The sequence below is a fragment of the Agelaius tricolor genome, unplaced genomic scaffold, assembly GCF_023055355.1.
Source record: "Agelaius tricolor isolate 1412-34295 unplaced genomic scaffold, bAgeTri1.0.p SCAF_1, whole genome shotgun sequence".
Classification (NCBI taxonomy): Eukaryota; Metazoa; Chordata; class Aves; order Passeriformes; family Icteridae; genus Agelaius; species Agelaius tricolor.
In genome coordinates, this window is record NW_027269261.1 from 59142666 (window position 1) to 59170212 (window position 27547).

General features: G+C 39.1%; 1 long non-coding RNA gene across 1 annotated transcript in view; it reads right to left on the reverse strand.

Moving 5' to 3' along the window:
* Window positions 1-15817: 15817 nt before the first annotated feature.
* The window catches only part of LOC139590781 (uncharacterized), a 32561-nt gene continuing 20831 nt past the window's right edge, over window positions 15818-27547 (reverse strand). Inside the window, exons 2-3 of the long non-coding RNA XR_011679442.1 lie at window positions 24895-24943; window positions 15818-16976 (exon numbers count right to left, since the gene is read on the reverse strand). This is a non-coding gene — a long non-coding RNA (uncharacterized lncRNA). The remainder of the gene's footprint in view (window positions 16977-24894; window positions 24944-27547) is intronic.

Below are 27547 nucleotides of genomic sequence, written 5' to 3' on the forward strand. Positions count from 1 at the left end.
CCAGGGCACTTCATTCATGGCCTACAAGTCGTCCCACTGTAGTACAGCATTCCCATGAGGGCTCTCCTGCAGAGCTGGGATGCTCTCTGATTGCATTATACAGGTATAAGGTGGCTCTGAAGTAAAGTGCCCAGCCAATTTCAGTTTCAGCTCACTCCCTAGAGTGCACACTGCTCCCCTCCTTGGCTCTGCTCACAGGAGCGCTTACTCTGCACTGCCCTTAAACAGGCAAGAGAGCAACAGGTGCAGCATCCAGAGGGCATCTGTCCTGGATATTTTCTGCTGGGTTTTTTGGTTATTATAAAATACTTATTAATAACATTGAGCTGTTGTTGTTTCCTTTTAATTTGATTTCCAGAGGATGATTTGCAATGTGGTGAGTTTGATCTAGCCTTGTGCATGTAGTGAGAGGGGCAAGGACTACTTGTTCAGCTTACATAAACGATTCACTTGATCAGAATCAAAGTTGGACTGGTTAAGCAAAAAAAAAAAAAAAAAAAAAAAAAACAAAAAAGAAAAAAAGAAAAGAAAAGGAAAAAAAAAGTAATAGCATAAACCTAATCCCAGTGCCAAGTGGTTTCTGTCTGAAATTGTTCAGAGGGCTTCTTCTTCATGTAGAATCTCCATGTGTGTCCCCGGCTGCACTCCTATCATAGTCTTCCAGGACCCAGTGTGACAGAAGAACCCACAAGACCACCTCCCCATCAGAAATGACTCTCAGGCCAGTGCCATGTGTTTTTTATAGTAAGCTATGTCATTGACCCCAGGGGGACAAGGGCTTGGCTCCTGGCTATTGAAATTACCATTACCAATGATCTCTGTCTAAATAGCTGCTGCATTTACAGCTAGGCAGAATATTTTAACATCTGTGGCACAACTGAAGGGAGAACTCATAGTAGCATTTAAAGAAAAACTGTGATTTCTATTTTTGAGAGCAGCAACAGGTAAAAGTTCAGCCTCCCCCTCAAACCTTTTATTTCCCAAACTCTTAGTGTTGTAATAGCCCACAATGCAAACATCATCATCAGTTCCCTCCCTCACTCAGGCCTTTTCCTCCTTCCCTAAGAAAACCTCGACACAAGGAATATTCATGCCTTGTTTTCACTACCTATGTTTCTATCTCTGAAAGCAGTTGCAATGATACATTTAAACAGCTGATGGAGATCTTAGAGTGTAGTCTGTATCTTTAGAAAGCTTATTTTTCCCTCTTTTGGAAATCCTACTTTAGTTCTGGGGGTTTGGTGTGGCTTTTTGTTTTGTTTGGTTGTTATTGTTTTGGTGGTTGGGAGGATTGTGTTTTGTTGATAGTAGTTTGGTTTAGTGATTTCTTTTTGTTGTTTCATTTGGGTTTTTCTAAGGAGCTTTAATAAGGAGCCAGGAAACTCCTTCAAGAGGTGGCCTATCATTCTTTGAGAAAGTTTAAGCAGTTTTCAGGCCTAGGATGTACCAAACTGTTGCACAGTATTTCTGTGATGACCATAGCATGCTGTTTAGTAGAAAACATAGATCTGAGCAACACTTAATAAGTACATTTTTTGGTGTGTAAAGCTGAGCTCATGGACTGGATGGTGTTTTCCCTTGAGCCCACTGCATGCAGCAGGGTTTGGTGTTCCTACTCCACAGTCCTACCTCTCCATCCTGAGTGGCAGCCTTGCTGCACTGGGTGCAGAAAGGATGGCATTTTCCTCTGCTCCTTTGAATTTGCCTCTCTTTGGGGCTTTAAGTGAGACCATTAGAGTTATTGAACTTAGCATTTGGCAGTTTATATATGATAAAGGGGTTATTACACAGTGATCCCTGTATGTTTAGGTCAGCTGTGGCAATCAATCAATGGACACTTTGCCTTTGACAGCACATGCTTCCATAAAAAAATTCTCTGGCAGAGTCCTGTTAGCTAGTAATGACAGCGTAACCTCTGTCAAGTAATATACTTGATAAATTTTGCATGTGCTGTTGACTGACAGAAGCTCTGGCTTCCTGTCTGACCAGCATACACAGGCTTCAAAGAGCACAGAAACTTCTTTCTTCTCCCCAAAAGGAGTGCCTAAAATCCATGTGGGTAGAGTCAGACCTTCCTCTGAGTGGGGAATAAAACAATGCTGCACAAGGGAGAGATGCTTTTATGCCTTTACAAAGCTAAACTTGCTCTTTCCCCTTTCCTTGCCTTTCCCTGTCATCCACAATTATCTAAGACTCGCCAGCTTCGCACACTTGGCTGTGCACAGCACCCTCCTGACTGAGTGGTCCAGGCTGAAGGGATAAGTCTCTCCAGCCTCTATCTCTGGGATCTGGCTGCTCGGCTGCCCTTTGTTTAGTCTGGGTGGAGGCAGTAATTGTGTGCAGCTGCGGCTGCAGCCCCAGCTTCCCCGCTTGCCTGGGATAGCTCTGGAGGTACAGCCACAATGGGTTCATGGAGGCACCCCGGGCTTTCTTAGCTCACTGCTGCTCACCAGGATGTTGGGAGAGTCCAGCAGGGGCAGTGCCAGCCTCAGGGGCTGCGGCTGCCACTGGCAAGCCCAGCTTGCTGCTGCTGGCAATGCAGGTGCCCTAGGTGTTCATGGCTGCGGAGAAGGCTCCTTCACCATACAGACCTCCACCAACATCTCTGCTGTTGCTGGGTAAAAAGATCTGCTGGGCTCTCACCTGGCCATGCACGGGAGGCACAAGGGGATTTCTAGCCAGCCACTTCACTGGTGTCTTCTCACCATCATGTCCAGGCCACAGAGCACAGTAGGCTTCAGCCTTTCATCTGCTCCTTCAATACCAGTTTACGTTTCACCATAGATACCGATGGCTGTTTTTATTGGGTTATGAAAAATTAAATTTACTCGTGAGCATGCAGAACTCACATGAAAGAGTCTTAAACCCATTTGCTACATCTATTTGTTTTGGACAGAAGAGGTTTTCATCATTTGCTTCCACAGGAGCACAATCTGATTATATGGGATTAAGTCTGACATCCTAATCTCAAAAGCACCCATACATCAAGACCATCAAGCTGTGTGATCCCAGCTCCTGCACTTGGCTGTGTAAGGCAGACCCATGAGGGAGGAGCTCACAGCAGCACCCCACTGTTCACTTGCCATATGGACTAATTGGAGGGTAATTTAAAGGGTTTCCAATGCTCACTTGTCAACAGGTGTTCTTTAGGGTATACCAATCAAAACAACCCTGTATATGGAAAATGTTTTTTAAAATCAACATGTAGGCTGCAATAATAATGACACAGTTTCTCCGAAATTGCAACATCACTCTGTGAAAGCTGGCAGGAATGAGAAAATATAAACCTAGACCCCAACTGCATGCGTACTTGTGTTCAAACCATTGCATTTAGAAAATGCATTTCAGAACAACATTGCATTTAGATTAGCATTTTCTGCCTTTAAAATACTTTTCTAGTTTCCATGTAAGATATCTACTAATAGTATGAGGGATTCCTGTGGGACTTCCAAAGCCAAATGTATACTGAAACAGAGTCTGAAAGACTGTCTAAACATGAATTTTCTATGTCTGTATTTTCAATTTGTTATGAACATACTTTAGGCTTTCAAGCAAAATGCAAAATGATGACACAGGTGGTTAAATAATACTCATCATCTATCTGTCATTCATTAGGTAAATGTCCAATACAGAACTTATGGTATAATGAATCTTTAAAATACATTTCTGCTTTCTTTCTCTCCAACCTAGACTTGGAAACTATATCATAGATGTTGCATGGGCAGATTTTAATTATGAACAGAAAAGAATATCTCCATGATTAATCAGCATAATGACAAGCGCTAAACTTTGGAAATGTAAACAATATAGCAATTCAAACAAGCTTTAAAACTTCTGAGACATAGAAGATTTAAAGATGAATATTTCTTCTGGTGGGATACAGAAATCATGATGAGATCATTTCATATGGTGAAATATGTGGTTGCACAGAAATAGTGCTTCATTTATTCACAATGGGAAACATAATTTTCAGTTAGAAAATTTAAAAATTAACATTTCAAAAATATGTTTGAGGACTACATTCATAATCAGTACAGAAATAATTTCTGATGCAGCCAGATCTGCTGAAAAGACCCATTTCAATCATTTTCCTGCTATGTAAAGAGTGAATTCAGTATGTACATATGATGATTAATTAGCTACATTCCAGCTGGCTATTAATTCTGTGGAGTTTGAAATAGTGAGGAAGGATTGTTGTAGGCGGACTTAAACTTTCCTTTAATATACAGTGTTGGAGACAAAATTCTGGATTTTTTTCTAAAAAGAGTATGAGCAGAATGAATATTTTGTCCCCTGTAATTAGAAGTTCACTGTTGAGTACACGATTCTCTCTCCTACTGCATTTAAAATCTTATAAAAGAAATTCAATTCACTACAAAAATAGTCTTAAGTAACATCTTGAGAGAACTATAAGCTGTTCTTCCCCATCTTCCATCTGAAAATATGGTTGGAATATAGATTTAAGCAGGATGAAGGATTAAACAAACAAAAAAATAATGAAAAGTGGAAATATACACACTCTGAAAAAGCATGGTCAATTATATTTTGCATCGTATAAGCTTCACCCAGTCTACGTGGGTTTTAACATACTTCCATGACTTTAAATAAGAAAACATCTTAAAGCACAGCCCATGGGAAACCCAAGCTTGATTAATTTTACCTTTTAGTACAGCCTGCAGAGTGTAAAACACAGCACATCAGAATTGAATTTGTCATCTCCAGACCCCACAAGAATTTTAGGAGCTAAGTGGTTAGGAAGCATCCTGGTACTTCTCTTTGCTTTAATCATAGTAGAAGTTCCAATTTAAACATTCAGGAAATCTCCCTTATTTAAAGCAATCAACTCGTTGCTAACCGGGTCTGGCTTTACTGTGTTTAATTTTTTGGCATCATGCAAAATTTGATTGGTTACAGCCAATGCGTGAACAGGTCCTCTCCCTCCCCCTTCTCCCTGGGAAATGTAAAATATCCCCAGATCTTTGCAGCATCATTATCATCCCTGCACATCCTAGTATCTGCTCAAACCAGTGAGCTATTAGTGCAAAACCTCAATGAAAAATGCACATAATAACTAATATAGCCAAGGCAAACTTTGTTGTCTAATAGCTGTTCTATATCTTTCAGCTGCAAAAACTTAGAATCCAGTTTTTTGCCTATTTATTTAACTTTCTTGATGGTTGAGTGTGCCTCTTCTCATGTGTTTAGCTGTATATCCACAACACTTTTCTAAGATTGCATACTACTCTGGATGAAAGAAGAAAGCAGTGACTTTCCCTTCTTTGAGCTGGGGTGTTGGTATCCACAGAAATTAGGTTGCATGCTCAGAGAAGGAGCCTTTGGTAAGCCAAGAGATGGCTATCAGGTCTAACATTTTAAGATAAGCACCAACAATGGGCCACAAAATAAGATGTAACTCCAGCTAAAGGCAATTGGTTGGCTGGACCATAAGTAGAATTTAATATGCCACTTCCAGGCATATGTTATCTGATAAAGGGTCTACAGTCAAATCTCACATGGAAACCACAGAATTTTAGAAATCCAGAGAGGTGATCCAATGGAGAGTTGGTCCTCCAACTCTGCATTTCACTTACAAGACCCAGGTCTGTGGATGTGAATCCATCAGAGCTTGGGTGAGCTCATGCCAGAAGAGCTCACATTAAGGGTCAGGGAAGGATGCCCTGACCAGACAGGTTTGGACAACACCGAGCAGTAAAACAAGTTTGGGCTATCCTCTGGGCATATTTTGCCACAAGACATGGCTAAAGGTAGGGCTACAACACACAGCTATATCCAAAAGTTCAAAATCAGGCTGCCCATTAACTTTTGTGGACAGCTGTTTGGAGCAGCAAATTCAATGTTTCACACAGGAAACCACTGATGAGGCACGCAACCAAACTATGGCAGTTTCATGTGTCCTCTTTCCTTCATGACACTTTTATTTTTAACAAGAATAAGGATTTTTAAAATTTGGTTTTTTTAAGCCATCCTCTATTGAATCCCATGGAGAGACAGATAGTGATAAGCAGACAGCGCTGCTGCTCACAGTGACCGCATTATGCTTCTGTGACACCTCTTCCTTGCTGAGTCTTACTCATGTGGCAGCTAGGTTCTGGCAACTTTTTCTTTTTTTGGGGTAGGGAGGGATAATTAAACAGTTTTATTTTGTATCAAAATGTTTGGGTTTTTTTTTTTTTTCCCACTTGTTTTGTTATGTTTTAATCTGACTTTCCTGATGCTGTCTAGGTAGTTGGAGGGATAGTCTCATAAGGTAGGAAAGACGCTGGAGAACAGATTATCTTAGAAGTATGCTAGTTTTCTGAAGAATATTGTTTCAATTTTATACAATTAACACTAATTAGAAGTGGTCCTTAAATGCCTGAGTAGTTAGTGTTTACAGGTAAGGATTTCACTGGGTGATGTACCAATAAAAAATGAAATCGTTTCCAGATTCATACACAGTTTCTAGTACTTATAAAGTCTAGAAAAATGTGACTTGTTTCATTCCCATTTTTGAGCATACTTACAAGCTTAATGAGTAATAATCCTGAAGTACCCTTGAGAAAGAAATAATTCCATCTTCCTAAATATGTATGGATGCTTTAGAGACCAAATTTACTCCAGTAAGTTGTTGCGGTTCCCAAAAGTACTTCCAATGTAGACTTTTTAATTATGTATTTTTGTATATTTTTCCTCAACTTCATCCAGACATCTAGATCCAAATACAAAACCTAGGACCAGAAACATGGAAGCTATTTGCCTAACTCTTTAAAATACTTAAACTTATGTGTTTATCTCTGAAAGCTGTGAAAACTTTCTTCTACAGGTAGTAAAACTCTCACCTTTTAGTTGCACTGGGATTGTTACAAATGCCACAACGTATAAATGAATCACCATAATTAAAGTCAGCATAATGCATTACCCGTAACATGGTAAATACTGTTGATTTATGCAAATGGTCAGATTGTAGACCCTATCTCAGGAAAAGCTTTCATATTTACTACTTTGGTTTATTTCTTCAGAGCCACTATCCCAGTATAAAGCTAAACCATCCTTGACCCTGCCCTGAACAGGGAATCTGTGCTTATTTGATCACAACCAAAAAAGCTGATGTGAAATAGCCAGAAACAGCCACTAGGCTTGTACTGAGGAGTTGATATTTCCTGGTGTGAATCTGTGCTGCATTTCTCACCTTGCAGCCACTGAAAAAACAATGGTAATAAACATCTATCTAGGCAATTTTAAGATAAAATAAAGGTCTGAGATATTAGATGCAATCTCTTATGATTAATACATAAGAAGATTTATAGGTCCAAACTTCCAGCTCAGATATTACATAGAGACTCTAGAATAATATTAAGAAACGTATTACCAATAACCAACTTTCAGAGAATATTGCTCTTAAAGATCCATAGAGAATAGTAAATACCATTTTAAAATTATTTTGTCATATTCTGTGCTGTACTGAAAAAGTTGTTTGACCAATTAAATAGACAACCAGTAAGACATAATACAGACAATAATCCAGAAAAGAATAACCAAGTTGAGAAAAAGCTGAGAAAGGGTTAACACAGAAAAGATCTGAAAAGATCACAACTGTAGCTGAACCATGTTATGTCGTTGGAAGGCTTACTGTAAAACTTTTAGATATTTTCTGCCTTTCTAAGGTTTCCTTAAATACATATATATATATATATATATATATATATATATATAAACTGATTTATTTACTGTGAGTTATGAAGTAAACATAATTGAAAGAAAATGACAAAAATTCATTTTAAACACAAAATAGACTAAAATACTTTAAGCAATAATTTTTGTCATTTTTATTTAACTCTTTAGGATAACAGAAGCTTTTTCCTACTATACATGGCTGAATGTGTATTTGCTTGCTAAGAGAAGAGAGAGATTAGAAATTCTAGTAACTTAGTAGACTTGTAACTTAAGTAGCTAAGTAGACCTGTGAAATTTATTTTTCTACCTATTATATCACTGCTAGAATTAAATTTAAAAGTACCCTAACAAAATATACTTTTCCCTTTTTTCAGATATGTTTTTTCCTTTAGTTTCAGCCTGTTGTGGCACACTTAAAGCCAATTTTCATAGACCATGTTTAAGTTAATTGACCATGTGGAATTTTCCACTGGCTTCAGGTTGTAGCACTCAACACCTCCAAAATGCAGGCTCTGAGGGTGTTGCCTGAATAGTAATCTTCAACAGTCAGGATGCAAACTCCCTCATATAAAAAGAGAGGATTTTAAATGGATTAAATTAATGAGAAGAATCACCATCAGTGACCAAGTTTCCCAATTCCCTTAAGTGTCAGTAACAGTAAAAAATCCTGAAATCCCAGGATACCAGAGAGTGAAGAATTTCTCTAAGGACCTGCAGACCTTGTTGCTGGAAACACTGTCAGAAACAAATGGAAGTCAGACAGGTTTGTGGAAGCAAGGCTGGGGTGGGCATTGCTTTGGAATAGAGAACAAATCCAGAAGGGGTTGTGTCCTGAACCTTTGGGGATGGCAATTTCCACGGACACTTATGTTCCCCAAAGTGTCTTTTCTGATACTGCTTTGGCCACGAGGTCTGAACTGTGTGGTTTTCCCTCTGTGTTGAATTCAGAAAGCGAAACATCCAAAAGATGGGGACACCTGAAAAATTTGTGTCAGATTTCTCTGAAGACCACCTTTGCCCAAGAGGTCCATATACTCATAATTCACTTTGTAGTAAGACAATCTTTATTAAGGTCAAAATAATGCTGGAAAAAATATAAATCTTTCTCATAGTGAGGAATAATGTCAAGCAGGGCATAAATATAAACTGACACATAAATTGCAATCACAATATGTATATAAAATCAGCAATATAATATGATTTATGAGTACAGCCTGTGATCCAAGATGCTGGTAGGTCCAACAGGCACATATAATTATAATAAAGCCAGGTTTTCCAGAGTGGTCTATTTGGAAAACATATGTTATTATTAGGTTACTAGTGCATTCACTGGATGTAAATCAATCTCTTCACTCTATGTGCTGACAATGGCAGCTCTGGACATGATAAAATTTTATGATATCAGAGCATCAGCACTCCCACCTGCAGTTTCCATTTATTATTTGTATGTTTGGTTTCTGACCAAGACAGCTCCCAAAATTGTAACTTTCTGCTGTGTCAGTGTAGCCTTCCCCTTATTATACAGCCTTTTCCTTTAGCCCTCACTCTATTGATTCCTGCTCTTTTGCCTGTCATTAACTTTCCGTCTATATCAGACCAAATCACAGTCAGGTTCCAAGGACTTTTACTCCTTTTTTTCATTACTGGCCAGAGAAGTTATGAAGCTGTTAGCTGACAATGAAGCATGCAGCCCTGCTATTTTACTATCATGACACGTGGAGCCCAAGGTGGGGCTGGATGGGGCTTTAAACAACCTGATTTAGTGGAATATTGGCATGGCATATTCTATGTTAGGCTTGAGAGTGGCTTTGGGGAAACCCTGAGCCAACAGTCATCCAAGGCAATGATACAAATTATTTCTAAGAGGTTTTCTTTCACCAGGGCACAAACACTCAACAAGAACTAAAGTTCAGCCTGTTCTGACAATCCATTTTGCCATGATAAATGTCCTTGGCTATCCTGAGTCACGAAGTTTTGGCAGGGGGGTTGTGCTAAGGTGTGGGAACTATGCGGACATCTCTTTGTGTCTCATTTTTATAGGCTGAGTTTGCAGGCAAACCACAAAACACATCAGTTAGAAAGATTAAGCAATTTTAATTGTGATTTAGCAATTTTAGGCTTCAATGTAATCTGTACTAAAGGTTTCTTAAATCATTCTGAATTCTTGCAAGTGAAACAACTCTGTGTACAGTTCAGGGGATCAGTCATGTCACCAGTGTCACTCCAGTGTGACACAGAGGGCAAATGAGACAAGAGAGCCTCCAGCAACATCCAGGTAGTGATGAGCAGGAGGAAGCTCTCTGGCTTGTGCTCATGATTCTCAATGAGTTCATTGATTCAAACTGGAAAAGAAATAAATTTAAAAGGTCAGCCAGTGTTACTGCTTTCTTTATTGTCCCGTGTCTCTGGAGTTCTGTTATTGTCTTCATGTGTTATGGTGAATGAACTCAGTAAATGACTTATGTCATGCCGTAATTAGTGCTGCCAAAGAAGGCCAATTTAATTAAATTACAAGACAAAGACATAAAGGGGACACATCCTTCTCTAATTCAGAGCAGTTATGAATTTCATTAGTAAGGTTTGGAATGGTTTACAATTCTTTGCTTTCATTTTGAAGTTCTGGACAATATCAAAAGTCAAATGTAAAAGCCACTTTCTCATCCAAATAGACCCTCATCCCAGCTTCCAATTGCACATCAAAAGATCCCATAATTTCCTCTCAAAAAAAATTAATGTCTTAGGTGTAGAAAACATTCTTTCCCCTCCTTGTGCCCCATAATCCCTTCACTGTCTGCTCTACTGCTGGTTTCACTGCCTTCCCTGTACCTGGACCAGCTAAGCAGGGCAGGATAAACTGCTGCAGCTTTTCTTTGGGGGGCTTGATAAGTGACCTGGGAACTTCATCTGCTTTGTTTTGATCCTTTTAATTTTTTTAGAGGCTGTAGTGGATCTCCATCATATTATTTTAGGAAAAGTGTTTTATTTTTTTTGTATTTCCTCTAAAGTTTCACCAATAAAATATGTGAAAACAGGATGAATGAAGATATAAATTGAGAGAGCTTATAAAGAAAACCCTTACATGACCTCAAAAACCTTCATTTTCTCCTCCATTCCACCTTTTTTGTTGTTCCACCAAATAAAATAATTCATTTCTTTCTTCCTTGTTCCTACTTTGGAGTGCTTTTGGTTATCTTTTTTAAAGGACAGCTGTTTGTCATGCTCTGAAGGTTGCAGTTGGACTTAAGCAGCTTATCCTGCCGAATGAAATGTAAAATGAGGATTTTTTCAGTATTTTATATACTGTGATTTTGGTGGGAGGTTATTTTTTTGAAACAGTTCATAAAGTGACTGTGTTGTGACCGGAAATTATTTCTAGAAGTCAACTACTAGTTAATTTCTCCCTCCTGCTCTCATTTATATTTTCTTTATAAGTTTAGTGAAATTAATACTGCTGAAATAACATATTTTTGGCTTCACTAATAGGAACATAAGAACAAATTAACTGAAGGTCAGTGAAGTTTCACTGTGTTACCCATGGTTCTGTCAATCTTTCTAGTCTTTGGGTTTCTTTTCATTTCATTTCATTCATATTTCATTGGGGATATTGTGATTTTCTTTATATTTAAATCTTTCAGCAAAACAAGCTGAAGGCATGGGTACAAAACTTTGAGTTCAGTCTGAAAAAGGACATCTTGTTTCCATCTTTCTAATGATGATGACCTCACTCCTTTCTGTAGCTGAAAACCACATTTGTGCCTACCAATCAGTCACAGGCTTTAGGCCAAGTGTCACTCACATCTTCAGATTTTTACGCCACTAATGATCCCTAAAATCCTCTGGGGTTACAATGTTTGCACCTTCACAACTAGATAGCTAAGGAAAACCGAAGCAGGCAATGCTTGCTGAATTATTTTGGCATTTAAACTACTTTCCTGCACTGAGAGTGCAGGCATATCAATTCCACTCAGGATAAAGTTAGTAATGAAGTCGTCAGTCTTGTGTCAGTGCAATGCACCAAGCTGTCAAAACTCTGTCTGGTGTCTCTTGCTCCTCTCTGTTTTCCTTTGTCACTGCTCCTTTTTGCCTTCCAGTTTCCTTTCCACTCTGATGGTTGGGGCAGCTCAAGGTAAAGGCTGATTCAGAGACTCCAGCTGTGCTACTGAGAGGTTTAACATCATCACAGACATGGAACTGGATAAATAAAAACATGATCACACAGCAGAGATAAAAAAGGGAAAACCTCTTGGAAGCTTGGAAGGTTTGTATATGAGAGGGACGAAGGACTTGCACATTGTCCACCATTCTCATTTGGTCAAGACCTGGTCTAGACCAGGCATAGCCTCCTATGATGTTTTGTAATGCACAAAGGCACAGATGAAACTATCACTACCAACACAATCTTTTTTCTTTTTTTTTTTAAAGGAAAAGCAGCACATTTGCATGCAATTTTACCTAATCCTCTGTTACAGAATTCTAAGGAGCTAATTAAAATTAACAGGAAAAAAGAAAGTAGAGCACCAAGATTTTTTTAAAAAATAGGAGGAATCTTAATTAAAAGAATTTTTGGTCACTCTGGAGTCATTTAACAGCAGCAAAAACAATTCTGTTTAGTAAATTTTAGACTTGGAGAGTTACTGTGCTTTGGGAGATGGGAAGCAAAGGAAATGACAAAATTCTGTGCTTAAAATTATGTTAAAGTAAGTGAGAAAGTCTTGAAATGAGAAAGACTCATCTTCTACCCGCCATCTCCATTGTGACTTCCTAGATATTCTCTTCTGAGAGGGAAACAAAATCCACATGGTGACTTACCATAGCAAAAAAAAAAAAAAAAAAAAAAAAAAAAAATTGACACAGGCAGATACTTTGCTGTTTCCATTATATCATTAAATCCATTTAGAGCTGCTGCAACCCCCTTTGCCCAGGGAAGGATGTATTTCTCTGCAAGTCTTTTTTCCTAGCTTTATTAAACTGTGAATACTAGAATCATGCATGACCTGCAAAGGAGATAGGGTCAGCTGGGTTACATCGATTTTGGTATGTGAACCAGCTGTCAAAAATGCAATAACAGTACACTCTGGGAGATTATGGAGCTGGAAAACTCCAACACAGGCAAAGCACAGAGAGTGATTTTTCAAGGAGGTGTGTGCTGTCATCGATGTCGGAGAGCGAAGCAACTAAATTCCTTCAGTGGCTTTTGAAAACATACCTTGTAGCAGCAAGACACACACAACCTTCTTAATTTAGCCATTTCATTTAAAAATGTCAACTTTTGTAGGAAGCTTTTGACACCTTCAGATTGGTGAGTAACTGAGCCCTGGTACACAAATTCTTGGTGCTTTTCAGGTCACACCAAGCACTGTCTCTAAACTATTCAGAAGTCTGTAGTACTTCTGCCACTCTAATACTGTAACACACACAGCCAACATCTCACTGCTAGTTTACCCAAAGTGTGTGACAATTTGTGATGCATTTGTAAACTGTTTTTACCAATCATACAAACCTCATGTAATTAAATTAAGAAAATTCCTCCTTCATACTTAACAATTCAGTGTAGTAATAACCATAATAATTATAACAAAGTGAAGAGTTCAGCAAAAATTAGGTGTGAAAATAGATAGTAGATGCATTAATTAGCCCAGAACAAGAAAGGCTTTTAGGGTCTTGTCACTGGCAGATCATAAAATGTCAGCCATTTATCTTCATGGAGGGAAGTGCTCCAAGTGGGTGCTGGAACTTGAAGATGACTTTTCAGAGTTCTGAGTAAGTCTTTGCAATTTGATTTTTGCTGCACATTAACCATTGTTTCAGAATGGGTGGTGTTACTTATACCCTAAATCACCCATTTGAAATGGGGCTTGAATTTCCTAATTTGCGATCTGCTTCACCAAGCTGTTGTTTTCTGACACTCTTCTTGCAAATACAGCAACAGTAAAGACACTGAACAGCATACCTTAAGGTGTTATGCAACCTCTATTAAAATCCTGATCCTTAGGGCAGTGCATTTTCTGTACAAACACATATATCTCACTAGCAGCTGTTCCCAACTCTATTGAAGTCTCTTATTTTCAGGTTCTTCCAACTGCTTTCCCATGCCTTTCTTTTTTTTTCCCTACTGACAACCATGTCACATAAAAATGTTGTCAGATAAGCTTCTAATGGCTTTGAAATGTATCATAAGAGTGCAAAAAATCCAAAAATATTTCAAGAGACTGGCTTGTTTCTTATGTTAGTCTGGTATTTTAGGCAAACAAATTATGAAAAAAAAACTGACCATGAATCTTTGAATTTTAATGTGTGAATGACAAAGTACAAGCCACTACATGAAGCACATAATTTTTGAAAAAATACTTCTGCTACAAAATGGAGATAGAAAACTGTATGTAGGTAGAGATGAGTATGACGAACTAAATTTTTAATACAAAAAAAATGTGCATCTTTATCAGAGTATTCAGTTAAGAAATTGCATAAATTGATAAATGAACATTGTTGCCCATTAATGATTTTTTGCTACAAAAGTAGCAGCAGGAAGAAAAATACCAAGTACTTTACCAACATCAACATGTTAGACATTTCAGGTCCTCCATCTGAGCAGCAATGAATGAATGATAATAAAACATAATCAGTCATACCAGCTACCTTGTAAATACCATGTAGAATCAATTGCTGGAAACTCTTTGGTAAATGCTATAGACAAGAAATGTATTTGCAGAAATTAGACTGACTTACTGTTGGAAAGACAAGCTACATTTGTAGATATTCTTTTCAAAGGACCATTCAACCAGCTGTACCCTGTGCATATTCAATATTAGTATATATCACTAATATGTACATATAAAAATGAGGTGTACTCTGGGGAAAAATGAAGTTATATAACATATTTGTCATTCATTTTTCTTTGTCAAAGTACTAAATGTGATTCATTCATTTTAAGGTGCTGCTCTCTGAGAGAAACATTTGGATTATTTTAGCCTATTTCCCACCAGCAGTGATATTCAGACCAGGATTTGTGAGACTGTAAAAATTGTCTATGAAAAGTAAATATAATGGCAGATGAACTAATTTTACTGTGCAGAAATTCTGTATTTGAAGATTTTGAGTAAAGACCCAAATATCACAAATCAGGTTGCTATTACTGTGTGAATAATATAGAAAACATATCCAGATCATAGTGCTGTTTATCATGAAAAAGCAAGACTGATTTGAGAAACTTGAGATAGTTTCACCAAAGAACAGTGGAGGGTTTTTTCCGAGTACTTTCAAACATATGTTCCTCACAAACTGGATTATGCTTCTCTTACTCTTGTCTTATTCTTTCTCTTTGTTCTCTTTTCCATTATCACAGTATCTTCACTTTCTTTACTGTCATTTTTTCAGCATTTGTGATGTATTATCATCTCCCCTCATTGATCATCACCTAGATGTAGAGCACTTGTAGCATTTTAGGAATGTCCAAAGTTTCTTACTGTAGGAATACTCCCAATTTCTTTCACCAAGAAAAAAACTTCAGGCCTTAACTCTGGGTTTGGCTTCCAAATCCTCTTGCCTTGTCACAGCTTTCAGACGTGCAAATATCCATGGTAAATATTTCAGTGTTTCAGTAGTGCAAATACCTATTATAAATACCACCATCACTATACATAATGATAAAAGATTGAAGTCTTTAAATAGACATGTTTCAGACTGGCCTCCAAATTACATGTCTCTGACAATATTTTTCAGCAGACAGTAAATTGAGTGAAATACATGAAGTTTTGTTGTACAGTCAGAAGTTTACTGTCCAATTATGAGACTGCTTTTGGCCAAAAAATTGTGAGAAATACAGCGTGTTAAAGCAATGAAAAGTTTTTTGCACAGGATTTTTATTTTCTGAATTCCCCCAATATTTAAAACAACCATCAAGGAAGAAGATGAAGAAAAATATTGCACTATCCTGGAAATGATACAGAGGCGTACTGAAGAAAACTTTTAAGGTTTCTTATCTAAGTAATGTGAGACACACGGCTGAGATACAGTCCTCAGGTTCCCAGTGGATGCCTGATCTAGTGTCTGAGTGTTTATCTCTTGCATCTGATTGCCTCAGCAGCATGAATGCGTTGATCTTCAAAGTTCCTGTGGGGAAGAGGAGTATTAGTGCCACTTTTTACAGAAGGGATGATGGTGCAGAGAACACAGTGGCTCCTGGTTCACAAAATCTGCCAGTGATGGAAAAGCACCAGTCCTTCCTTCCTCTTATCCCACATCATCATTATCCTTCTCTGTGGAAGCATTTCATGCCACCATTAATCAAATCCCAAAATGGAGATATTCCTGTGTTAAAAAGGAAATATATACTTCTTTTGTGGAGGGGAAGACAGCTGAAACAGGTCTAGCACTTGCATGCCCTGCCTTGTGTCCTGGTGTAGTGCCTCTGCTGAATTGTTGCTTTTGGAGGCAGCTCTGGATCTCCTTAGCACAGAAAATCCTGTGCTAAATCCTGTGTGAGACTCCAATATGATTTGTGCAAAGATGACTCTGATAAAGCAAGGAAGCTGCAGCTGCAGGTCCCAAACTTCAGGCAGTAAGTAATAGCTGCATTAGCCTTCCCTTCAGTGCTGAGCTGAGATTTACTCTAACTTAAAGTATAAGTTTCTAAAGCTACAAAGCATCCAGCAGTAGCCAGCAAAAATTTATTAAGCACATAGGTAATATGAGTAATCTTATTAACATACTTCCAGGACTAACTCTCATATTACTGAATTTACTCTATGCCAATAATACTTAAACAAAGATCTTTAGCTGATCCATCTTTTATTTTGTTTGAAAAAATAAAATGAAATTAAAAAAACACCCAAAGGACAAAGGGGAAAATAGACCCCATTATATATAGGAATTGTCACTGGTACAGTTTAAAAATAATTGAATGTGTAGCTGTGAGTATAGCCTACGATGTAAAGTAGCAGCAGGTATAATATTTCTTCTCTCCAGGGAAAACAGAAGGGTGGGCTGGAATGAAGGCAGTATATACCTGCCAGCATTTTGTTGGCACATACATATACAGAAACATCTTTTCCATCTTATTCTGAAACTGTGGTCATTTGGGAAGAGTGACTTGGCCATAAAGCAGCCCCCTGCAATAGCATGTCTTCAGAGTGGAGTTATTTTTTGACTCTTATTTCAGCTTTGCATTTTACTCCATTCGTCATGCCCACACACAGACTCTGATGCTGTCAGTCTCTGAAGGATGATGAAGTTGGAAAGAGAAGTTAGAGACAGCTTTTCACCTTCATTCAGTGTTCTCATCTTCCCTGTTTCCTGGTGAGGACCTAGTTCACAGGAATAGAGGTTTTTCAGAAACAGATAGACCTTGTAAAGGCATCACATTTGTTCCTTGGTTGTTGGCAAGTGACCTTAAGATAGTGGAGCCCTCTCCAAGGCCATGCCATGGTCATTACTACCCATTCTTTGTTGCTACAGATCCAGATAATGCCATTGATTATTTCATTATTATTTAATTGATAATTTCCTTGAAATTATTATGCATGGGCTATGTAATTCAGCCATTCAAAGGTGCTCAGGGTCTGAGACCAAATGACTTGGACTTGAGACAACTCCACATACTGCAGAGATAAAGGACTAGGTTAGGGTTGCCCTGTGAAGGACAACAGAAATACCCAAGGGAGCACCAAGCTAATGAGGATTCATTAGCCCAAAATAGCTTGGCAGTCTGGCTCCCTGCACCTCATCTCAGTAAAAGCTGGGACTCAAAGCTGGGGGTCAATATACGGCCTGACTCTGCAGCGAAGACATGCTTAATGGGGCTATTACATTTTCCACATAAGGGAAATCCACCACTATTTATATCCAGCTTAGTGCTTCGAATCCAGGCAGAATACTTCTGAAACTACATCCACCCAATATTAATAGCATCTGTCTCGCAGATTAACTATCACATTGTGTTTTTATTTAAACATCATCACTGAGCAATCACTCACTAAATTATTTAAAGGAAACAACAAAAAATTGTTTTAAGGTCACAAGAAGGATGTCAGTGAGCCAGTATTACTAAGCATTTTAAAACCTGGAAGATTTCATTCTAAGGAAGTGTAATAATGCCTTTCTTTGGCATATGTAATTCTATATTTTATATTTATGAAGATGGACATTTCTGAAGTGTTTAATGAGCAGCAATATAGTTCCTCAGTTAAAATGCAGAGCCTTATACTATTTTTAATATTATCCAGTAAGTAACTCAGTGCCATATGCCTCTGTAGTTTGACTGCCAAAGAATTCCACAAGTTGCTCTGGAGGCTGCCTCCACAGCCCAGCCAAAACCATGTTTGTGGTACAGAGCTATTGATGTCCTACCAGTGTGGAACTTAAAAATGGCCCCACAGAGGAGTTATGCAGAGGTTCTGCTAACTCCATTGAACAGGATGTGGCTTGGACCCATGTATGGAATCAGAGCAAAGCTAAAATACTAGACATGCTACACTGGAAAAAGACAGAACAATCTTGCAAACAGCGAGGTGCTTACTCCTCTGGGTTGCCAGATGACCTCTGCTCCCCAAAGCATAAGCCACATTCTTAACTTTCATGCACCATCTTAGGGTATATTAAATATTTTAGACTGGGAAATGGCAAGAGAGCCAGTCCACTTCTAACTTCTGCTGTGTCCCTCTCATCTTGGCAGGTATAGGTGACTGAGCAAGAAATGTATGCATGAAGGTTAGAGAATGGAAAAAGAAAAAAAGAAATTATCATCAACAATGAAGTGTGAATGCGAACAGAAATTGAAGAGGTCTGTTGTTTATACACATGCCTTTATTTTGTTGTCCTGCTGTGCATTAATACTGGCTATTTAGTACAACGTTCACCCTTTTATATTCAGAATGCAAATCTTTACTTTTTAATTGTTTGTGATACTTGCTCAAGATTAAGCTCTCATTTTGCACTGACTGGATTGCTTCCATAAACTCTAACAAATAAGCAGTAGTATTCCCATCTTATTTTTTAACACCATGCAGAATAGTTCTGTTGTTTGGTAATCATGAGAATATGCAAAAAATTCCAGTGTTTTTATTCAGCATATGGGTACCCATTGATCACCCCAGCAATAATGGTAGTCCCAATAATCTAAAAACCAGACCCCAAGATGCATACTAGGACCTTAAGGTGCAGTTCCCATGGTACTCTCATTCTGTGAGGATTGCAAAAATTAAGAGAATCATTAGAACAAGAAATTGCTACATTCCTAGATCAGTTAATTTTCTTGTAGTAATGCTGATTTGATGGTAAAAATGTGATGTGATGAGGACTCTGAGCTCAAAACCTCATGGTGTTTTTCTGACTGCAACAGCTGGTCTGTAAAAAGACAGATACTCTCTGTAGACTTTGTTTTGCTAAATGAAGACAGACAAAACTATTTTCTCCCCTTTCCATAAAGCAGCTGAACCTCCTGTGCTTAATATGACAGAAAACAACAATTAAAATAAAATTTACCTCACACATACTCTGGTCATAGCCTATTCGGATATTTTCTATACAATTTAATATTTTCAGCCCAAAAATAATAATGGTTGAGAAGGGACATAAATGGAAACAAAGGAGCAACAAATCTGAAACAGATGTTAGGAAGCACTCCCAGCACAGAAGAGCTGATGTGCTGAAAAGCTACCTGGGGGCAGGACATAAAAGACACCTCTCAAGAAAGCCTGTGAGGAGGAGCAGAACAATGGAGGAAGGCTTGCTTCAGATACCTCCTTGTCCTCCACACCTCTCATGCCACCGCCTCAGGGAATTCTGCTTTTTTTACACAGCACAATTCTGAGGCCCATTCAAGTCTACTCCAAAACAGAAGCAAAAACGTGAGGGAGAAATTTTGAGTGAATTTCAGGTTAAAAGACTGAGAAAGAGCAAAATCATTGTTGTGTTCTTTTGCCTCCAACAGAAATAAACACCTTTTGCCTAGAATGTGACTCTAAGGAGATTAAAACCGACCCAGTATCCATCCATGACATTAGTACTTTGTTCATGAAAGACATGAAAGAGTTCATTTTCTCAGTCTGGAAGATGACAGGAAATTAATTTTAACCAATGTTGATGACCATGTTGGTAGCTACACAATTTATAGTAAACATTTTAGGAATGTCTCTAAAAATAACAAAATTACTACCTGTTGAATAGAACACCCACTGTGATTAGCCCCACTCAGATTGCTTAAGTTATCCTTAATAATTAGCATTTAAAGTATCCTGTAAAGTACTCTACAATCATTGGCATCATCCTTCAAAACTGTGAGAAAGACAGGCATAGCACAGGGGAAAATGAGTCAAAAAGTAACATGGATTTCTGTGTCAGAGACCTCAGCACTCAGTTCTCAATTCTCTCACTCAGACCTCTATTCCTGTACCCAGTCCTTCTCTGCCAGCCCCAGTTTGTTATGGTTACTTTGTCAAAGAGGATATTTGCATGTTTCTATGTCCTTTTAAAAGTGGACAGAAGCCCACAGGGGAATTCATTCCCTCAGGAAACCAGAAGGTCTGTACTGAGTGATTTCAGGGGAGAATTTTCAATTCTCCACACTCCTAAATCCTGTGGAGGCTCTGCAGGAGCCTGTTTGTCGATGCCCATGGGACATGTTCCAAGGACAGCAGTGATGAGGAACCAGGAGGTAAGCTCTGCATTGCTGAGTTAGTCTAAATAATGAAGCCTGAGCTACACTGCAGCACCTGTGGCACACAAATAGCTAAAAGGAATGTTCTCCATCATCAAGATCAATTTAGCACACAAGTAGCTAAAGCAGCAATGTTCTCGATCATCAGATCCAGAAGGCAAAACTCAGGCAGCTCCAATCTATTGGCATTTCTAAAGCATCAGGTTCTAGTCCACCCTCACAGGTAAGTATCAGGAAAGAATGGTACTTGTTTGGGATGTGGTTTTAAACAGTTCCTGTCCAAAATTGTTTTAGTATCTCTTCATGCCTTAATGGGACAGGGAAAATATACAGAACCACTCACCACCTTCTCCTTCAGGAAGACTTGTTGAGTGTGTCACCTGCCATTGATAAAGGGGTAACTCAAAGAAGAAGCTGATTTGACAATCAGAACTGGATATCACATTTGCAATGACTTCTTTCTGCCCAGTAGATGGGTGCATGTTTCCATTACAAACACATAAAGTTTGCTTTCTTTCTGACCCAGAAATACTTTTTCTAAACTAAAAAATTCTGTGCTACAGAAGAGATGCAGCACCAGAATTCAAAGCCAAAATATTCCTTGTCCACTAGGAAACCCAGTTATTTTCTTGTTGAGCTCAGGCCTCTTCAGAAAAACATTTGCATTACTCACAAATCAACAAGAGCCAGCACACTTAGAAATCAGAGTAGCTGTATCAAACCCTTCTGCATGTCCTTCCTTTTCGAGTGTCACTGCAATGACAATCCTTTGCAGCTGTCATGTGAGTGGATAACACAAATGATGCCTGGAAGGGATATGTTCTACTTATGAAATGGTAAATTTTTGGTGACAGGTTACACACATGTAGCCAGTTAAATAACAAGGGTTTGTTAAGGCAGACTATGCATATACATTTTATAATCCCACTTCAGTAACTAAATTCTGGATAACAAAATAAAAAAGCTCCTAATTTCTAAAAGCAACTCACTTCTTATGAGGAGAATTATTAATGAAGATACTGTGTGTGTGCTGCTGGCATTTTGGTGATGTATGTTCAGACTGACTTCTTCCTACCCCTTTCAGACTCTTCCTTCTGGTAGCTCATGGTCCTTCTTTGAAATCTTGTACAAGTTCCTATATCTTTAGTGTTATTGCTGGTTTGCTGGTTTGTCTTCTGAGCCATCATATGCTGACTTGTGGGGCACAGTTATTTCACAGGGATATGTTTTTACTGTTGTCATAGTGTAGCCAGTTAATATCACAATCATCACGTAATCTGCTCTTCAGGTCAATCTGTCCTGCTCTTTGGAGACATGCTTTGGTTGGGATATGCTGCTGCCTCCATCTGTCAGATGTTTTCCTGTCAAATCTCTCTGTGGTTCACATGCTTTGGTTCCTCACCATATGGAGCACCTGCCAGGTGAGCCACTTAAGATTCTCATCTTGCCATTTTTCAATAAGAGCCTCCTGTTACACTGCCATTGCCTTGGACTTACATTCACCATTTGTCCTTACTCTCAGCTACGTGTAGAAATTGAATTTGGCTGATTTCAGCATGTTCAGCATGGCTACCTGATGGCTGAACTAGCTCACAGTACCATAGAATCATTTAGGTTGGAAAATACCTCTAAGATCATCAAGTTCAACCATTAACTTAACACTGCTGTGTTCAACACTAAACCATGTCCCTAAATTCCAGATCCACACATCTCTGGAACACTCCCAGGGATAATGATTCCACCACTTCCCTGGACAGCCTGTTCCAATGCTTAATCACCCTTTCAGTGAAGAAAATTTTTTCTGATATCCAATCTAAACTTACCCTGATGCAATTTGAGACTGTTTCTTCTTGTCCTATCACTCATTACTTGGGAGAGTCTGTGCCCCACCTGGATACAACCTCCTTTCCAGGGAGTTGTGGAGAGCAATAAGATCCCCTCAAGCCTCCTTTTCTCCAGGCGAAATACCCACAGCTCCCTCAGCTGCTCCTCAAAAGACTTGTGCCCCAGACCCTTCACCATCTCCAGTGCCCTTCTCTAATGCCTCAATGTCTTGCATGTAGTGAGGGGCCAAAAACTGAAGACAGAATTAGAGAAGCATCCTATTAGTCTCTGGGGGTGAACACTGGTTTTCCCCTGTTTTTCCATGGGGACTCAGGGAAAGCTGGCTTGTGATCAAACCAGAATTGGACTTGGATGATCCTTGTGGGTCCCTTCCTACTCGGGATATTCCATGACTCTATAAAACAGCCCTTTCTGATGAATTTTTTTCAGCAGTCAGTAATGTAGCGTTACCCATTATGAAAAGCTTTTGGTTTCCTTACCCCGAGTCTCAGTTGTTTGTTTTACAGATAGTTTAACTTCCAGACACTGAAGTGGTAAGTGGCTATAAATCTATAAATGTGCAGCCCTTCTCCCTGAAAGTGAGCCATGAGGATCTGTGCAGGGCATGGCAATCACTCTGAGAAACGGATATGGACAGAGGGATTTACCCCAAGATGGAATTATGTCCTCAATGCCAATACACATAAGTTAAAGCTGTCGCTCCAGCGCAGTTGATGAAAAGGTGTTAGAGAGAGGAAGAGCTGAATTCCACTGTCATAAAATATATGCATGTAGGCTAGATTGAAGGCCAGTTCTTTATGAAAAATAGTGAAAAACTGTGGAAGAGCTGTGGAAAGCACAATGTATTCACAATGCTGAGGATGAATAAGCATCCCCAGAATTCCCTTGCCTTCACAGGGTACATAAATCAAGGTTGCAATTTCAACCACAAATTAACTACTTTTTTTTTTATGTCCCAAACTCCATCAAGTTGCCTGTAAATATAGTGAAGGGGAGAGAAGGATGGGGAATAACTGGGACACGCTCTAAATAAACAAACAAATAAGCAAGCCAATAAGACTACCAAAGTAAAAACAAATTAATGTGCAATGCCTTAAATCTGCTATCTTGAGCAGGTTGATCAGTAATCTCCAGTTTTTCATGTTTGGTGCCACATGGTGTATGTAAGCCATGACAAGACTCTGAGGAATCAGGGAAGCTGGAGTCTGGCTGGCATATGAAATCATTCCTGAAGTGCCACTGCCTATGACATGAGGGATGGTTCCAATGTCTTTGCTTGCCTTCAGGACCTTTTTCTGACAGGTGCAGCCGATGAACTTCTCTTACAGCCTTCCTTGCGAGCATGAGAGCAACCCTCTGCCAATCCAGGCTGCCAGATGACAGAGGAAGAAGGCTTTGCTCATACTCACAGGACTCGAGGCATTCTTGTGAATGAGCAGCAGGAATCTCCTCTTCTGCAGAAGGAACGGCTGAATGCTCTGATTTGCTGTCACCATGGAACCAGGAACATGAAAAGCTCAAGCTTCCCAGTCTTCCTCTGTCCTGACACATGAGCTCCAGTGTCCTCTGGGCTGAGAACCACCCTGAATTGCCAGGCAAAATGCTACAGCTGGGACTGAAAATCCATTGCACCTCTGGAGTCGTTTATGTGCCCCAAATTCTGCAGTGACCTGACCAATTCAAATAGCTGTGGAGGAATAGCTCCAGCTCAAATTGTGTCTCTCATGGGGAAGGCACAGGGGCTGCTGAGCCAGGTTTGCCAGGTCCGTGGGAGTCACAGCTCTGGTCTGAGGTGGGTGGCAGCCTCCAGGACTGTCACTCCTCTGCTCCCCATCAGTTCCCAACCTGCATCCTAGACGGAGGCAGAAATTGCTCTGATCTCTGAGAGCTAAGGCAGCTAAGGCAGACTGTGGAGAGCAGGCTTAGGTAGTGGTACGAGGAAATGCTACACAGTTCAGCTGTTTAAGAGCCCTAAATAAAGGGATCAAGGCTGGGTAAGGACAGACTATAGCACTCCTCAATAGCTGGTTTAATGAATGGTTTATCTGTTCCTCAATTTCTGCTAGTTGCTGGAGTTGTGACTTAAAAAAAAATGTACAAATTGTTGACAACTATTTTGTCACTTGCTTTTTTGACAAAGACATAAAACCAAGGAATTTTTTTTGTAAAGATGGGAAGGGGAAATACTGAAATTCATTAGGTGAGTTTTTTTCTTAAAAAATCACTTCCACCAGAAGCAGAAAAGGAAGGAAAACTGTCTACATTTCCCAGCTAGGAATAATATCCATAATTACAGAAGAAATCTAGAAATAAGAGTTTGATTCTCCGCAGACTAAAACCCATTCTTGTGGTTGCAATCATAGGGAAATAATGCATACACACACACACACATCTTTCCTCACAGCCTCAGCACATCTTGGATGTGAGAAACAACATTTGTTGTTTAAATGTTTTGCAGCATTTTCCAGATGTAGGGGCTTATTTTCCCCTGTCCTTTCTGAAAGCATTCTGAATTATAATAATGGCTCATTATTTGGACAGAAAAGCACTCCTGAAGAGTGTTTTCTTTGTTTTTACTCATGAATTACTGATGAAAATGAATGGCTGACAAATTAATACTCCTGGTATTTGGGAGTAAAAAAAAATGCCCTCCACTACAAGTTTAAGATCTGCTTACATGTGTTTAGAAAGGGTATGGCTTCTCTCTACTGTTGTATACCAACCTTGGTTCAATCTTCATCACCTGCATTTGTCCTTTATGGCTCACCCACACTGAAAAAAAGAATGACAGAAAAGCCAAAAATATTGAGTGATCTGCCAAAACTTTCTTTTTCTTTAACTGTTTAAACACAGCTTTGTATCATAGCGTGGACTAGAGATAACCTGGTTGTAGCTTTGAGGCCATAATTGAAGGTCTTTTCTACAGTAAAATACTGAATATATGCTTTATTCCTACTATGGTAATAGCAGCTGCATTAACATATGTGGGTGTTGTTTAAGGACCAAACAGGTTCAATTCATGTGCTAGATGCAGTGAAAATTTTTGGTAGCACAAGCATAGAGCTTATGTCAAATACACATACATATATATCATATATATTCAAATATATGACAACTTTTGATGCTGATGGTATATATTTGCAGTTGGTTTCAGTAGGAGTTACTTTTTGAAGGACCACAAAGGAGCAATAGTGAGACACTGAATTCACTTGAAGGTAAACTAATACCATACACACACATCTTTTTCTTCTTTTCCCTACTGCTGAAATTCAATAAATGACTCTTCATTAGCAGATATTAAGAACTGTTACAAAGGATGCAATCCTCTGGCAAGGCTGGCAGGTGTGCAATTGAGCCACCAAATAGCACTGAAGCAGTAATTTCTAACAGAAGGGTGGATCAGAGGCAAACTGTTGTAACAAAGGATTTAACCTTTTGAATTGTATCTCTCTCCCTTCCCAAAAATGAGCATGAAATTTAAATGAACACAAATTCACTGCTATTAATGACAAGGTTTGGAAAAATTCTGAACATTTTTTTGTTTTGTTTTTAGCCTTTGCATTTATCACAAGTTTATATTTCCCATGGTGAGATTTATTCCTTCCCCTATAAATAAAATACCATGGTAAAGAAAGAGGAAAAGAAAGAAAGAAAAAAGTTTCCTGGACTTCTCCTGGTATTCCCAGAGGACATCTCAGCATCAACTGGAAAGTTTCACAAGCTGTCCATGGACATCAGAGAGTAAAGGCTCATTTGAGCTGTGGCTTTGGTGAGTCAATCTGCTCACACTTCATCAGGAGTGCCAGGGGATCCTGATAAAATCATAATGATGCTGTGCACTGGGTAGAGGAGAGCATAAATAAGCTACTTAATTCCATTTGTTTTAGCATTTCTTTATATCCATATGCTTGAATCATATCACACCAGCCTACCCTTTGTACTCAGAGAGTTCTGCTGAATTGGATTAGGTAATATATTGAAAGCTGTATTTCTTGAAGTGACTTTGGGTTTTGTGTGTATGTGTGTGTGTGTGCATTATTTCTCTGTGACTGTGTTTTTGTATATTCAGAAGACAAACGATGCTTCTCCCAGTCACTTTGCTAGAAAGCAAGGTCAGCCCCTGAGAGTCACTTACTATAAAAGCTTGTGATGAATAGACAAATTTAGGTGTAAAAATACTAGGTGTATTATGGAAGAGATATTAATTACCATTTTATTTTGATGCAACAGAGAGCACTAAGTAAGCAGTCAACAGGCAGAGCATGGCTCTGTATTAAATCAAAGCTTTGTGGTAACTATTCTTTCCCATTGGAGAGGACACACAGACAGCCACCAGCCCTCATGCTGCTCTGAGCTGCTGAGGAGGGAGCAGCATGGGACACATGACACATCTCTAAATGCACAGACTACTGATACAACTTCCTTCAGCTTCAGAGAAAGGTATCTGACTTTTTTTGTCTTGCCTAGGATGATGATTATTGAAGGTAAAATCCCAAATAACCTGAAGAACACCACCCCAGGGCAAGATTGTGTCCTTCAGCACCACGAGCAATGTTCCTCTTAACAGGCATAGCATAGCGATATGTTGTCCATACTTCTTACACTGAATAAGCAAGCTCATCATGGAATGCTTGTTTTTCTGAGATATCTGTTAAGTATCTGCTGTTCTTTCAGTACATGCTGGTGAACTAATAGTAGTAACTGCGATTTCCTTGTCTTTGTTGCTGGCAACCAAGATGCTTCCATACAGTCAGGTGGGATACTGTACCTGATGGCTTATATACTAAATAAATATCTGCAGAGCCAATACCCTGGACATTGTTCATTATTATCATTTACTTGGCCCAAGTTTTTTTGTGTATTATTTCATAAATGCATAATATACAACTGCCCACTGCACGGCTCTGGCCCGTGTCTTTGCCACATCCTGGCGAGCTGCTCTTTCCTCCCATGCAGTGCATACCCAAGCAGTGTGGTCAGTGAGAGGGAGTAAGGGGCAGGCATATTGCCCATGGTCCATATACTTGGAACTGGCACTAACCTTGGGAAACAGAGGAAAGGGAAAAAAAAATAGGAAGATTTTTTCTTTCTCACTCCCAGAAACAGTTCCATAAATGCGCAGTTGCTAGATCAGACGCAAAGAGGAATTTTTGAAAATGCATTTGGGGTTACCAGAGAAAATGGGGCCATTCTTTTTGGGTAGCAGCCCATAGTTAGATCAAATTATGCTGATCATGAAACTGTATCCTCAGACAGGAGCCCACAGCTGCAATTGCAGAGTCATAGAGCATGCGCAGAGCAACTGGAATATTCTGGAAATGCAACAGGGAAAATTCAGGAGTTCACAGCTGAGCATGTGCAAAGTGAAGTGAGTCA